This window comes from Frieseomelitta varia, unplaced genomic scaffold, assembly GCF_011392965.1.
Source record: "Frieseomelitta varia isolate USP_RPSP 00005682 unplaced genomic scaffold, Fvar_1.2 scaffold_279, whole genome shotgun sequence".
Taxonomy (NCBI): Eukaryota; Metazoa; Arthropoda; class Insecta; order Hymenoptera; family Apidae; genus Frieseomelitta; species Frieseomelitta varia.
This window is the reverse complement of record NW_025110011.1, coordinates 998,774-1,013,066: the sequence shown is the minus strand read 5'-3', so window position 1 is coordinate 1,013,066 and position 14,293 is coordinate 998,774. Positions and strand designations below refer to the sequence as shown.

General features: G+C 35.1%; 1 protein-coding gene and 1 long non-coding RNA gene across 4 annotated transcripts in view; both read right to left on the bottom strand.

Moving 5' to 3' along the window:
- The window catches only part of LOC122529169 (dopamine D2-like receptor), a 162,557-nt gene that overhangs the window by 121,958 nt on the left and 26,306 nt on the right, over positions 1 to 14,293 (bottom strand). The window lies entirely within an intron of this gene.
- On the bottom strand, positions 10,831 to 14,283 carry LOC122529178. The gene is made up of 3 exons (XR_006306760.1): positions 14,037 to 14,283; positions 12,737 to 12,741; positions 10,831 to 10,842 (listed from the first exon to the last, which is right to left on the bottom strand). It is a non-coding gene; the product is annotated as an uncharacterized LOC122529178 (long non-coding RNA).

The following is a 14,293-nucleotide window of genomic DNA, read 5'->3' as shown; positions in this document are numbered from 1 at the left end:
CATTCGATTATGCTCTTTACTATACGTAAATATTTGTAAACACGAATCAGTTACGTTTATTTGAACGTCACTCATAATTCTTTACGAATGTGACGAAGCACTAAATATAGCAACAAATGTACAGTTTGTATTATCCCAATGATGATGAACTAACTAACGATCGAATCAGTTCGGTGAAAATCTATCTTTGTAATCTGTAAATGCAAATGATAAACGAAATAAATGAATTTGAAATTTCATCCAACTGTTTGTTGAATTGGATTATACAGAAGATTAACAGTCGAGAAAAATAGTTATTATGCACACCATGTATGTTACACGTTTCTGCCTAGGTCGTAATGGGGATTCTATTTTCTCTCTTCGTCATCTATTATCTCTTTTACTGTATAAAGTTTCAGCATATTTATATATCAGAGAATTGTAAATTTATTAATAAACGATTGGAAAGTTTGAAAAACCTGGCTCGAATATCTCTGTGTAATATCATGTTGTGTCAGTTTTTGTTTCGTGATAATTTAAAACTGTTCATCATTTATCATGGCCGCTGGCACAAATGAACACGTACTGCAGTTTGGTCACTGCACATGCACGAGCAATTTACAAGAAATTTGATATATAACATACATATATATGTTACACGCGCGTGATTTCCTTTTTTTTTTTTTCCTTCTTCATTTTCAAATGCAATCGGAACGCCACGTTACTCGACACCACGCTCGCGAAACGCGCAAGTACTTACACGCTCCCCTTTCTTATTTCCGACGATCGAACAGTTTCGAATTTCTTCCATAACATTTTTCTCCGTTTCCCAATCCCATTCGGTCCCGGGGAGCATTATTTTTCGAGGTATTCCCGCGCATAAAAGACCTTTCAAGCTTTCGCCAGTACGTTCACGGTCGATGAAACAAGGGGGAGAGGGCGGCCGCGAACGATTCTGCCTTTCGATCAGTATGTTTGGAAAGCTACGTTCAATCGTCTGCGCGGGAGGTCGATAAATGGTAGCTGATAGCACAACATGGCGTCGAATTATAGCCAGGTGTTGTCGCTTGTTCCTCGGTTAAACAATCTCTTATTGCCAGCCAATAGCGCGGTAACAGCCAATTGTTACGAGAGGCTTCACGCGGATAATTATAAGCTAGGGAATGTAATCGTGTCGACGCTTTTTACGTAGAAACAAGACACGAGACCGAACTATAGTGGCTAACGAAGATATTCGGACACCAGAGTGCGTTTCAATAAATCGTCCTATATCTTAATTATAAACGAAGCAAACAAGTTCATTTTCTTTTTCACCTGATGTGCCGTTTACTGTAGTTAACAAAGATATAAAATTGATTTCACTAATGCGTTGTGAGTAACGAAAATAATCGGACGCTCTCGAATGAAAAGTGTGACACGTAAAAAATGTGAGTTCCATTGCGAGTTACAAAATAATTTTATTCCTGTAGCAACGTACAGGTGTCACAGTTGTACATGTTAAATTTGAATTGTCATCGACAACGTCAACAATATACTTATGAAAGATTTCCTGCCAACATCGACTTCATCGAAGATATTATGGACAAAAACAAGCACCTCGACATATTGAAGAATAAATTAATTATAAACGAAGCAAACCTATATCTTAATTATAAACGAAGAAAACAAGTTCATTTTCTTTTTCACCTGATGTGCCGTTTACTGTAGTTAACAAAGATATAAAATTGATTTCACTAATGCGTTGTGAGTAACGAAAATAATCGGACGCTCTCGAATGAAAAGTGTGACACGTAAAAAATGTGAGTTCCATTGCGAGTTACAAAATAATTTTATTCCTGTAGCAACGTACAGGTGTCACAGTTGTACATGTTAAATTTGAATTGTCATCGACAACGTCAACAATATACTTATGAAAGATTTCCTGCCAACATCGACTTCATCGAAGATATTATGGACAAAAACAAGCACCTCGACATATTGAAGAATAAATTAATTATAAACGAAGCAAACCTATATCTTAATTATAAACGAAGCAAACAAGTTCATTTTCTTTTTCACCTGATGTACCGTTTACTGTAGTTAACAAAGATATAAAATTTATTTCACTAATGCGTTGTGAGTAACGAAAATAATCGGACGCTCTCGAATGAAAAGTGTGACACGTAAAAAATGTGAGTTCCATTACGAGTTACAAAATAATTTTATTCCTGTAGCAACGTACAGGTGTCACAGTTGTACATGTTAAATTTGAATTGTCATCGACAACGTCAACAATACTTATGAAAGATTTCCTGCCAACATCGACTTTATCGAAGATATTATGGACAAAAACAAGCACCTCGACATATTGAAGAATAACTTAATGCAACGTGCTGTAAAAATGGGAATTTACGCCACATTTAAATTTTATCAGGACAATGACCCTAAGCTGAGAATTTGCAGGAATTTCAGCTTTACAACTGTCCTAAGGTTTTACATCCCCCACCGCAATCACTTGAATCCCATAGAAAATCTACACGTACAAAAGAAAAATTGAAAAAGAGACTGCAAGAGGAATGGCAACGTACAAGTGCAGAATACTCGACAAAAATTATCTATAGTATGCCCAAACGTTTGAGGCATGCCCTAAATCAAAAAGGTTATGCTACGAAATATTAAAATTCTGACAAAAATCATAAAAGATGCGTAAAATATTAGCATTTAAAACATGTTTTATTCTAGTGTCCGAATATTTTTGTTGCGTAGAAATCAGGTATTATTTCATTCAATTATTTATAAAACTGTCATTGACGCACATTGGTGCAATAAATTTTATATCTTTGATTGACTATAATAAATCACACATCAAATAAACACAGAAAATAAACTTGTTTGCCACATAAATAATTAAGATTTATATCGACTCATTGAAACATACCTCGATGTCCGAATATTTTCGTTACCCACTGTACGTGTGTTTTTTTTTTTTTTTTTTAACAACGTAACCTTAAATGTTAGAAATGGGCACTTTATCTTTATTATTCCCTTCTTTTGCCAACGAGCGAGTTAAAGACGCAAGAAATTTGCTCCAAGGAGTGAAAATGCGTGGACAATGGGTTGCAAATTGCACGAGTCGCAGCGTGTTATTACAAGTGACATTACATTGAAAACAAAAAGGGAGAAAAAACGCGGGGAAAGCGTAAAGGCAGTTGGAAAGTGGGAAAGATGGTGGGTTGGGTAAAGAGAAAAGATGGTCGAGGGATTCGAGCGTCCGAGAAGGCAAGCTCAAAAACATGACCGTAATTACTGGACCCTTTGTTCCGCGGCTAGAGAACCTGAACTCTTGAAAACACCACCGTAAATCCCGGTCCTGATCCTGCGATATTCATGCTATTCGCGAACCAATCGTTTCAACATAAATCTAACATAAATAAATCGTCTAACGTAAATCTTTCACAGAGACTACGAGTAACAATAAGGTGGAAACGAACGAAGTATAATATTTCGATACGCCCGGACGTTAGATCCTTTAACTTCCAAGGATATCCATGGAATCGATATAACACCGCGATGATGTTACGTCCTGCCTTCCGATCCGCGTGATATGAAAACGCACCATGAGAAATAATCGATAGTACAAACATTTAACTACTGCAAGAATTATGAAACTCCATAAGCTACTAACTGAGGTGCCTATGCAGTTTTTCAAGTGTATTTAAACAAACGACATTAACGTGTTCCACTAGATATCTCAATTTCGTTTCGAAGCTCTTCATTGTTGTTTGTTTGACGTTCGTTATACTCGAGTAAGGCAATATGTCAAAAATGTTACTGCCAAGGCTTAACGTTAGAAGAAAAATTTCTAGTCAATTTAAAATATATTTGATAGATTAAATAAATATTTAATGTACTATTGGTTTATGTAATATGTTAAATAAATATTTAATGTATTGTAATGTAAATAAAATTGTCCTAAATGCGTTAAATCTGTCGTTCTTAACACTGAAACAACCGACGGGATTAAAGCATAAAATTTTCATCAGAAACGTTGAAGTAAAAAAGAAATAGAAGGGCTTTACGATACAATGGATTACACAAGCTTTCATTTATATATTTTGCGAAAAATTATTAAATGAAATTTAAAAATAAAAATCATCTGTGAAATTTTCATTTGTATAAATATTTCATACTTGTCACATTTCTAACAAGAATTATGAATTAATTTTAATAGCTTTGGCAGTTCTAGTGTTAGAATGTTATAATTTTTATATAAAATAATATATAATATAATATAAAATTTGAACGAAAAAGAAAAGAAAGAAAAATGAAAATATTTGTATTATACTTGACTTTTCTAGGTAACGTTTTAACTACAGAAAAATAGGAGTGTCAGGATTATGTATATAAAAGAAATTTAAAGTGAATTGAATAATATTTGTAAAAGATAGTTACGAAAATATTCGAAACTATGGATATTCTAATATTTCTATATTTCACCCTATATTAATATTTTGTTGGCTCGAATGACATTCTTCATAACGTGCACTAATTTTTGCATAGCAAATTATGCTATTTCATATTTTAATAATTGTTTTCTTACGTTTCAATGATGCTTTGTTATTTATTTCATGTTATTCATTTCATCTCTCATCTATTCCAAACCATAAATGTTCTATGGGATTTATAAAAGAGTTTTAAGATGTGTTTAAAGTAGGACATACTTTTACGATATTATTCTGTTGAATGTAAAAGTTTTGTAATAAGTCCAATTTCTCAGCACTTTGTTTAAAATTTTCTTTCGATTGGTGCAAATACTTTTATTCTATCTAAAATTCCATCTATAAATATCATTAACCATCGGAGCAAAACAGAACTGTCACCGTGCTTCAAGTTTGGACGTAAATTTTGCATTTTCATTTCATTTTGTTCTCCACACGTGTTACATCGTCAAAATATTAAATTTACCTTCGTCGGAGCGTACAAGAAAGGGACATTGTCGCAAATGTATATAGTTTCTTCTTATTTATCGCGTTAATAAACTTCCTGCAACTCTACCGTGAAAATTACGTTCTCATAAGAGTCTTTAACGCAGCTCCGGATGAACATCTTTGACCATATCTATAAGTTTCGAAGTCGACGTAGCCAGGTTCTTTTTTATTTCACGAAGAGACTTTTTCTCCTCGAACGCGTCAACTTTTCCGATCGAGTTTCGCAGGCTTTGTTTGCAAGATTTTCCATGTCACTCCGCATTTTCATGAAACTAAAGAGATCGGCTATCCCTTCGTAAAATCCCTCGTGATGCAGCTTTAACATTAACTCTCGCTTGCACTTTTGTGTTTCAGATTTCAGAATCGAATTCACAACGTCCGTACAACACTGATAACTGCAAATGATCGTAACAACAACCGCGCGAGTCGGTGTCTTACAATTAGCGTCAACTGAGTTCGCCAATGTTAAGGCCTATCGCGTAAATCTATCGGCATGAACGTTTAACGATCGTTTACCTCAAAGTGAATGTTTCGAATATTCCTATAACCACGTTTTTCCAACTCCAACAAATATGATCCCATTTACTTCAAATTTTATAAACATCTTGATACTTTTGTCCTTTTGTAGTTAAAATATTACTTTGAAAAAATCAAGCGCAACTCAAATATTTATAATATTTTTAATATTATAATATTATTAATGTAATATAATATTTATAATATTTTTAATATTATAATATTATTAATATTATAGTATTTTTAATATTTAATATTAACTATAACATTTTTTTTTTTATTCAAAGTTTGAGAAACCATCGTTCGAATACTTTCGTGCACCACCGTATTTTTGAAAAATTAATCTGACTGATTGATACCGCGTGAAATTTTGTACCTCGATTTGAGAAATCATCAATTTTAATTTACTCTATCACAACGTGAAATAAACCAACAGTTATTTTAACACTCAGTCAATATACTCAATGCATCGTAAGAGTTCCAAATAATCGTATAAATAAGAAAAAGAAATAACAAACGACCAAAATTTGGACGACGTCTACGGCTGCAAACTATCGCTGTAAGAAACTGTTTGCTCTATAAGTGCAGCAGAACTCCGCTAATGGCAACTTTATTGCATCGTTTGTTTCAAAGTATGCACCATAAAATTTAAATGTTTTAGATGGAAGAGCCAATCCATTACCTCTTAAACGTTGAACGAAAATAGACGTCTGTAGACAGCGAATCGGAGAATGACAGTAGTGTCTAACAGCGATGGATCGAATAATCGCGGCAGGCATTTAACATTGCCGGCAACAGCTAAAATCAACACGAGACTGGCTCCTTACTAGTGGCTGATTGTATACCGACTTATTCTACTTGACGAAGCAGAATTTCGTATCGCTTTCAAAGGAGGTAAATAATTCGAGCCTATGAATTCTAGTCGCAAGTCATAGAAATGAAGTTTCATTGAAATCCGTAATCACGTAATAATGGGAATAATCTAGAAATAATACTATAATCTTAATCCGCTTAAAATTTCGCTTAAAATGTTGTAGTATCTCGACAATAGTTGAGAATATTGTTCTCAAACGATAAATGAGAATCGATCGTCGGCTGTGTGAGTAGAGAAAAATAGTGAAAAATTCAGCATTTTTCGTAAATAAATGATTACAATAACTATTAAAATATGGTAAATCACAGAAAAATATAATTTCACAAATACATATTTTTATAGCTAATTGTACAAAAAAAAAAAAGAGAGCTATTTCTGATTTCAATTACTTTGAAATATGTTATTAAGGCCATGATCAACAACTTTTTCCTATAGATATAACAATAATTTCCTATAGATATAATAATAAGCACCTAAATATATATAATGATTTCTCTTAGTTTTTAGATATTCGCTAAAAAAGTTACTTTATTAAAAAGTTATTGTCAAAGAAAATTTATAAATACATAATCTATGTTCATAATAAATAAATATCGTATATATATTGTGCGAGAAATTATGTATTTTTGTATGAACTTTCTTTGACAGTAATTTCTTAATAAACAACGACTATCGCTTGAAACCTCCAAACTAATGATCTTGATAACATATTAAAGAATCGTAGAAATTGGTAGCGCCATTTATCCTTATTTTAAGAGGAAATTAAATAATTTAATATATTTCACAAGTCTCAACTTAAGAGGAAATTTTCACAAAACTTCATACTGAATATACACAGTGAAGAAACATATTTTCGCGAATATCACGGAAATTAAAACAGTCGTATCTTTTTCTGTACAATCACCTCTTTACGAAATATGAATTCTTCCCGAATCTACGTTCGTTCAAAGTAAAATTTTTACGCAATAAAATTGTCACACGTACAGACAGTTGCAGCTATCGCACCGCGGAGGCCTATTTAAATCTTATAGCTGCACCTTCGTTTTTATACCCAGCTAGAAAATTCGCTGGAAACCCTGAAGGGACATTAAATAAGCTCATCAAGTGATCTTCCTAGAATCACGCCCCAAGAGGCACCAGAAGGCATACCATTACGAGTAATTAATATGATTGAATTACTGACAGAGTTGAGGGAACGAGTGAACTTGGCGAAAACCGTACGACAAATGGTTTTTGCCCCAACTTGAAAAAAAATTCTTCCCTCCCTCGCGCTGCCCGGGCTTCGTGATTGAAATATTTTAAGTACAATTGCGTTATCGATTCCCCGTGCGAGCGGCGAGCAGTTGAAATTGAGTTAAAAAATTTCGCTCCGATACTTGTCGATAGTAATTGCACAATTTTATTTTATTTTATTTTTTTTCTTCCATTTCTCTGCCATTTTATCTCGCACACATATTTCATTTTCACATTTCCATCAAACGTCGAACAGTTGCCGGTTACAATTCTTGGTAACATAGAAATTCCCGTTAAATGTCGTCCGTTTGAATAATACGTCCAATATTCGATAATTACCTGCCGTTACAATTTCATCCTGAAAGTAATTAATTTTATGGCGAGATAGAAATTCTCCAAGCAAATTCTAGAAACCTCTTCTCCGAATGCGTCTCCGTTATACACCAACCGGCCGTTAAAAATATTTCACCCGAATCTTCTAATCAGCTTTATCGCGCTGTTACTTCGTAACGTATTTAAGACACGAAATTCGAATGTGTTGTGCTCGACTAACGCGTTTCTCTAGCAACGAAAATATTCATTAAAAATACTTTTAACCAACCGTTTCGTGAATCTAAATGGTTCGTTTGTTCGTCCATAACCTCGCAAGAACAATTCTCACGAGAAAAAAAGAAAGAAACAACGGTCAATTCTAAAAAAAAGAGAACGTGATTACGCTTTAATCTCCGCTATAAGTTGAAGAGAAACGAATTCACGACAGTTTGAAAAATTTTAGAAACTAGATTTTATCCAAGATTCGTCGAGAAATCGAAGTAGATCCGACTTGCCTGCCTGACACACGACCATTTATGCACACCCAGATGTGTTTATACATCGTAAACTGTTCGTGGAAGCAACGCTTTGCGACGTGTATCCTTTCTGTATCCGTTTCGCGCTGGAAAGACAGTCCTTTGACGTAAATAAATTTGAACTATCCTTCAACCGGCTGGAAATCGAAATACCCACAAAGGAGAAGCCTCCACGAGGCTGGAACAATACGTTCCATTTCATTCGCTATCGCATCCCGATCGACGGACTCCTTTCTCTTTTCTTCTCCTTATTTTCCTTTCCTTTTTTCTTTTCTTTTTTTTTCTCTCTCTATTTTTTTCATTGCGAAACCTTTTATGAGAAGTCACCTGATAAAAGTGGCTCTTATCGAAGGGTGCGGAAACGAGGACGGGGCAATTGTGACTTCTCCAGCGGCTTGCAACTCGCTCGCGCTGTCGCGAAAGAGTCGACCCAAGGGGGAGGAATTCGCCGGCGCATTCACTTCAAAGCGTCGAAATTATTGCTTCGCAACTTTTATCTTAAAATCAGCCGTATTGTTCGCCAATGTTTCCCCAATGGGGGAAACAATGGCGGGACAAGTCGCGTGAATATTCGAAGCGCGGCCGGAAAAGGAATTTCTTTTTCGCGCGCGCGCATCGCACGGTAAAAAAAAGAAACTTTTGAAACGTTGGTTAAAAGCAACCGGTTTGAATTCGAGCATTGAAAGGCAACGTTAAATTTCACTCTGCACGCGTCAATCCAATTTCAGCGAAAATTCCAGAACTTTCTTCCGTGACCGTAGCCGAGCTCCCAGCCCTTTCCGGATGTTATCTCTCTGTCTGGCCCGTCCGCGTTCCGGTTGATTTTATTAAACCAGCTATTTATCACGGGAATCCGCGAAATTCAATCTTCGCGTTGATAGCATTCGAAGCGCACAATTTCATCGTACATAAAATAGTTGGGGAACGGGCGCGTACAACTTTGGAGGAATGCGATTTTCGGCTATATAAACTATTGACTCGGTTCTCATGAGCCGGCGCTATTGTTGCTGCCTCTATGCGGGAGATACTATAGTAAAAATCGTTGCCCATGACCGGCGGAAAATCCGAGACGAGAGGAGAATATTTAAATAATTCTAGAGCAGGTGACATTAATCCAGAATCAATGGGTCACGGACTTTCGACATGGTTCAAGAATAAGGCTACGTGGAAACGTCGTGGAACATACAGTGTCCTAAAAAAGAAAAATGTATACACAATTTATGTTGCTACAGAATTCGCCGGAGAAGAAAAAAGTAGAGATAAAATTATCGTTCAAAGTCTGTGTATAAATTTTATAATATAAAAATTTATACATTATACAAATTTATAATATAATCTATTTGTATAAAATATTATAAATAATATAATATTTAATAATAATATAATATGATATAATAGAGACTTTTATAACCATCCAAAGTATATAGTATAGAAATTTATAATATAAAATATTATATAATAATATGATATGATATAATAGAGAATTTTATAATCATCCAAAGTATACAGTATACAAATTTATAATATAAAATATTATATAATAATATAATATAATTTAATGGACAATTTTATAATCATCCAAAGTATACAGTATACAAATTTATATTACAAAATATTATATAATAATATAATATAATTTAATGGAGAATTTTATAATTATTCAAAGTATACAGTATATATATATTTATAATATAAAATATTAATACATTATAATATAGTATATAATTATATATAATATATTATAATTATAAAATATAAAATAATAATATAATATAATATAACAGAGAATTTTATAATCATCCAAAGTATACAGTATAGAAATTTATAATATAAAATATTATATAATAATATAATATGATATAATGGAGAATTTTATATCATCCAGTGTATACAGTATACAAATTTATAATATAAAATATTGATATATTATAATATAATATATAATTATATATAATATATTATAATATAAAATAATAATATAATATAATATAATAGAGAATTTTATAACCATCCAAAGTATACAGTATACAAATTTATAATATAAAATATTATATAATAATATAATATGATATAATGGAGAATTTTGTAATCATCCAATGTATACAGTATACAAATTTATAATATAAAATATTAATATATTATAATATAATATATTATAATTAAAATATAAAATAATAATATAATATAATATAATATAATGGAGAATTTTATAATCATTCAAAGTCTATTCTGGGAGACATTCTATATAATAATGTTAAATGAAATTGAACAACAAAATATTCTGAACCTTTTGCCCTCAGAAAACACGTTACATCGTAACGGATGTAAAAAATTATATGTCATTTGTATTTATTAATATTCAGTTTTAAAAAATAAAATTGAAAAATTCGACTGCATATTCCGCAGGACTACAGTTTGCTCTTCCCTTCGAAGTCGAAAGGAAACGAGTGTCACTCAAAGTTGATCAAGTTCACGAGTTTGCAAACATCGGAGAGTATATTCTCGACGCAAGATGCAACTAAACAGATAGAACAGTACGCGTTTCAATCGAAACTGTGGCAAACGTAGCTGGAGTGAAATTTAATTTGTAGCCTGGCAACCGACGATCGTGAAAGTGACCGACCGGGAATATGGGAAAATGCGTAGAATTCACGCGAGAATGTTTTCAGGAATTGGCAGGTTAGGTTTAACGCCGCGTATCAAGTTTCGTTTGATTGCATCTATCGCCCTTACGAATCTCATTTCCGATACGAAACATGTTCACGTGGTGCATGACACTCGATGCACGAGATGCAATCGATACTTGCCAGCTGAAGGAAACAGATTTCGTCCAAACTATTAATTAACGTTGCTCACGCCAACCTGAAACGTCCATACGAGTCAGGCTGCTCCTCGGGAAAATTAAACGGAAAGTTAACGGGAAGAAAACTTCCAACAGAAGCAAATCGAGAGGAGAAACAAGAATCGCGTGATGTCCTGCCTGCTCTTGGCGTCAACTCGGCAAACAGCTCGTTTTATCAAAAAGTTCGTTCGTCCGTAAGAGGAAGAGAGAGCGAGAGAAAGACCATCGACATCAAGCCAAACCTTGCACAGAACCGCTGTTGATTAATTTGCCACTGTACCTTTGAATGAAACTTTCTCGAATGAATGTTTTTCTTGACGTTCACGCGTAGATCGTTTTATAGGGGGGGTTTACGAATAAAAACTGTGGAATCCCATTGTAATTCTCATTCTTCCCCGACTTCACTCTCGTTCCCGGCTGGAACAGCCGATATTGCGCTCGATTATTTGTCAAACGTGAAAAGGGCTTTGAAACGGAAGACCGTTGTCTCGAAGTACACGACTCTCGCGGCGACTGAAATTAACGTAGCGAAGGCAGAAAACAACGGAGGCGATTCGGAACGAAATACGGTTCGAACTGTGCGACTTTGAAACGCCAAGGGACTTCCCCTGGCTAATGTATTGTATTTCGTGGAATAGAAACTCCTCTGTCCGTTCGCCCGTGTTGCGTCCGCCGACTCGTTGACGCAAAAGCAGCTGCATTCTCCGAGGACTAACGAAATTCCTCGAGCATCTGAAATTCTTGCATAAGAAAGACACCCTTTGGAAACGCTGGCTAGCTTCGCTTTCGGCAGATACCTGATGAAAGCTCCCGAACATCCCTTCTGGCAACCTCACGAAATCCTTTTGATCCCGTAGGCGGAACCGTCCATCAACAGGTGAACGAGTCGGTCGACGAACAGATACACTGTATATATATATATATATATATATACATATCCGCTCCCGTTGAATAAGTAAATTCACGTCAAAGGAGGGCAGAGTGAAAAAGCAGAAAAAAAAATCAGGCAGAGAAGATGAACACACGCGATAGTCATTACGCGTTGTTTTCGACGTTTTCGCGAAAATACAATACGGGACACGCTGAACGTTTGTAGCCTGTGTATTTTTCAATGATAATTAACTGCTTCTAATCGCAGTGATCGATAAAGCTAGAGCTGAACTAGCTGCTAAAATGATAGATTGATTAACGATTTCTCCTAATTCTTGAACTAGTTGTTTCGACCAGGATTTTGTACGAACTCGCCGCGCGGAGAAAGCAAGGGAAAGAGGAGAAATTGCCAAAGTGTACGATTTCTTTTACACTTATTTCCGTACGTATTTCCTTCGAATGTTGTCGATTTATGTGCAAATAGTTTCGAGTGTTCTTCTCGATTCTCCGTCCGACGCCACGTAAATTTTTCTCCAGGCAAAACATCGTAGAGTTGGCTTTTCATAATGTGTAACGAACCGCCGAGTGAAAGTCACTCGAATTTCACGATCCCTTGAGATCTTCAACTTTTCCGCTAGAACCCTCGTGTGGCTAAGCCTGCGAACCAAGCACCACCTACCGACCGGAGATTTATGAAATATAAGCGATTTCCTCTAAAACGTTTCGAAACGTGACTGGCATATGTGTGCCAGAAATAACCTTGCAATTTCATTCTGACCTCCGACGTACACACGTCTGCCAGTCGACGTGTACACCTTCGATTCCCACGCACGCACGTAATCATTTATTGTCAACCGTTCTTTCCTTTTAATCACGCTAATGTCTTTCCAATGGTTGCCAGATTTCATCGCGAACGACAGCCGTACAAATCTAATCGTCTTTATTGTCAGCACGCGAGCGAAATACAGTTGGCGAATGTTGCGGTTGAAATGTTCGCACATCGCAGAGGGCAGAGGCTATTCAAAAGATCGCAATACACGACACGTGGGTTCACGCTTTGGGAAAAGAATTACCAAAGGAATTTCTAATGTAACATTCGAGCATTTTCGCACGTGCCACGGAAGATTCGATTCTTTTGCTGCGCGAATGAAACACAATAGAAATGCAGGGTGTCCGTAAAGTCTCTTTACAATTTTGGAAATTTATTACAAAGGCAAATGAAATGACAGACAAGTGGAAATTATTACAAAATGAAACGTATATATTTAAGTTCTCTCTGACTCATCAGTTGCACGAAGTACACCAAAACGGTACTCGATTTCTTGCCATGTTCGCTATAGCGAACCCTTGTCAATGGTGGCAATGACATCAGTGATTCTCAGCTTTAGATTAGCGATGTATCTTTGTTCTTGTGGGTGTCCATAAAGTCTCTTTACAATTTTGGAAATTTATTACAAAGGCAAATGAAAAGACAGACAAGTGGAAATTATTACAAAATGAAACGTATATATTTAAGTTTTCTCTGACTCATCAGTTGCACGAAGTACACCAAAACGGTACTCGATTTCTTGCCATGTTCGCTTGGTAGCGAACCATTGTCAATGGTGGCAATGACATCAGTGATCCTCAGCTTTAGATTAGCGATGTCTCGTATCTTTGTTCCTGTGAGTGTCCATAAAGTCTCTTTACAATTTCAAAAATTTATTACAAAGGCAATTGGTGAGATATTTTCCTCAGATTTGTTTCATGTATCTAGTGATTATCAAAGTTTTCATCACATTGCATTTCAAATACTGTTGATGAATAAGATGCTGTTAAATGAACTCCTTACAAAGTGGCTACTCCTGCAGGCACAATGTGTATCATGGTTTATTGAAATCAAATTGGATCTGCAGACTCAGTGAAACTTCAGAACTAAGTATGAAAGAGATCCACCGTCGCGTCCATCAATTCGTGCATGGCACAAGAAATTTATGGAGACAGGGACAATGTTTGATAAAGGGAGAAGTGGACGACCAAGAATATCTGAGGAAAACATCGATCGTCTAAGAAATCGAGTACCGTCTTGGTGTGTTTCGTGCAACTAACGGTGCCCATATAGAGGTGTATTAAATGAGACAGAAAAAAACTTAAATATATACGTCTCATTTTGTAATAATATCCA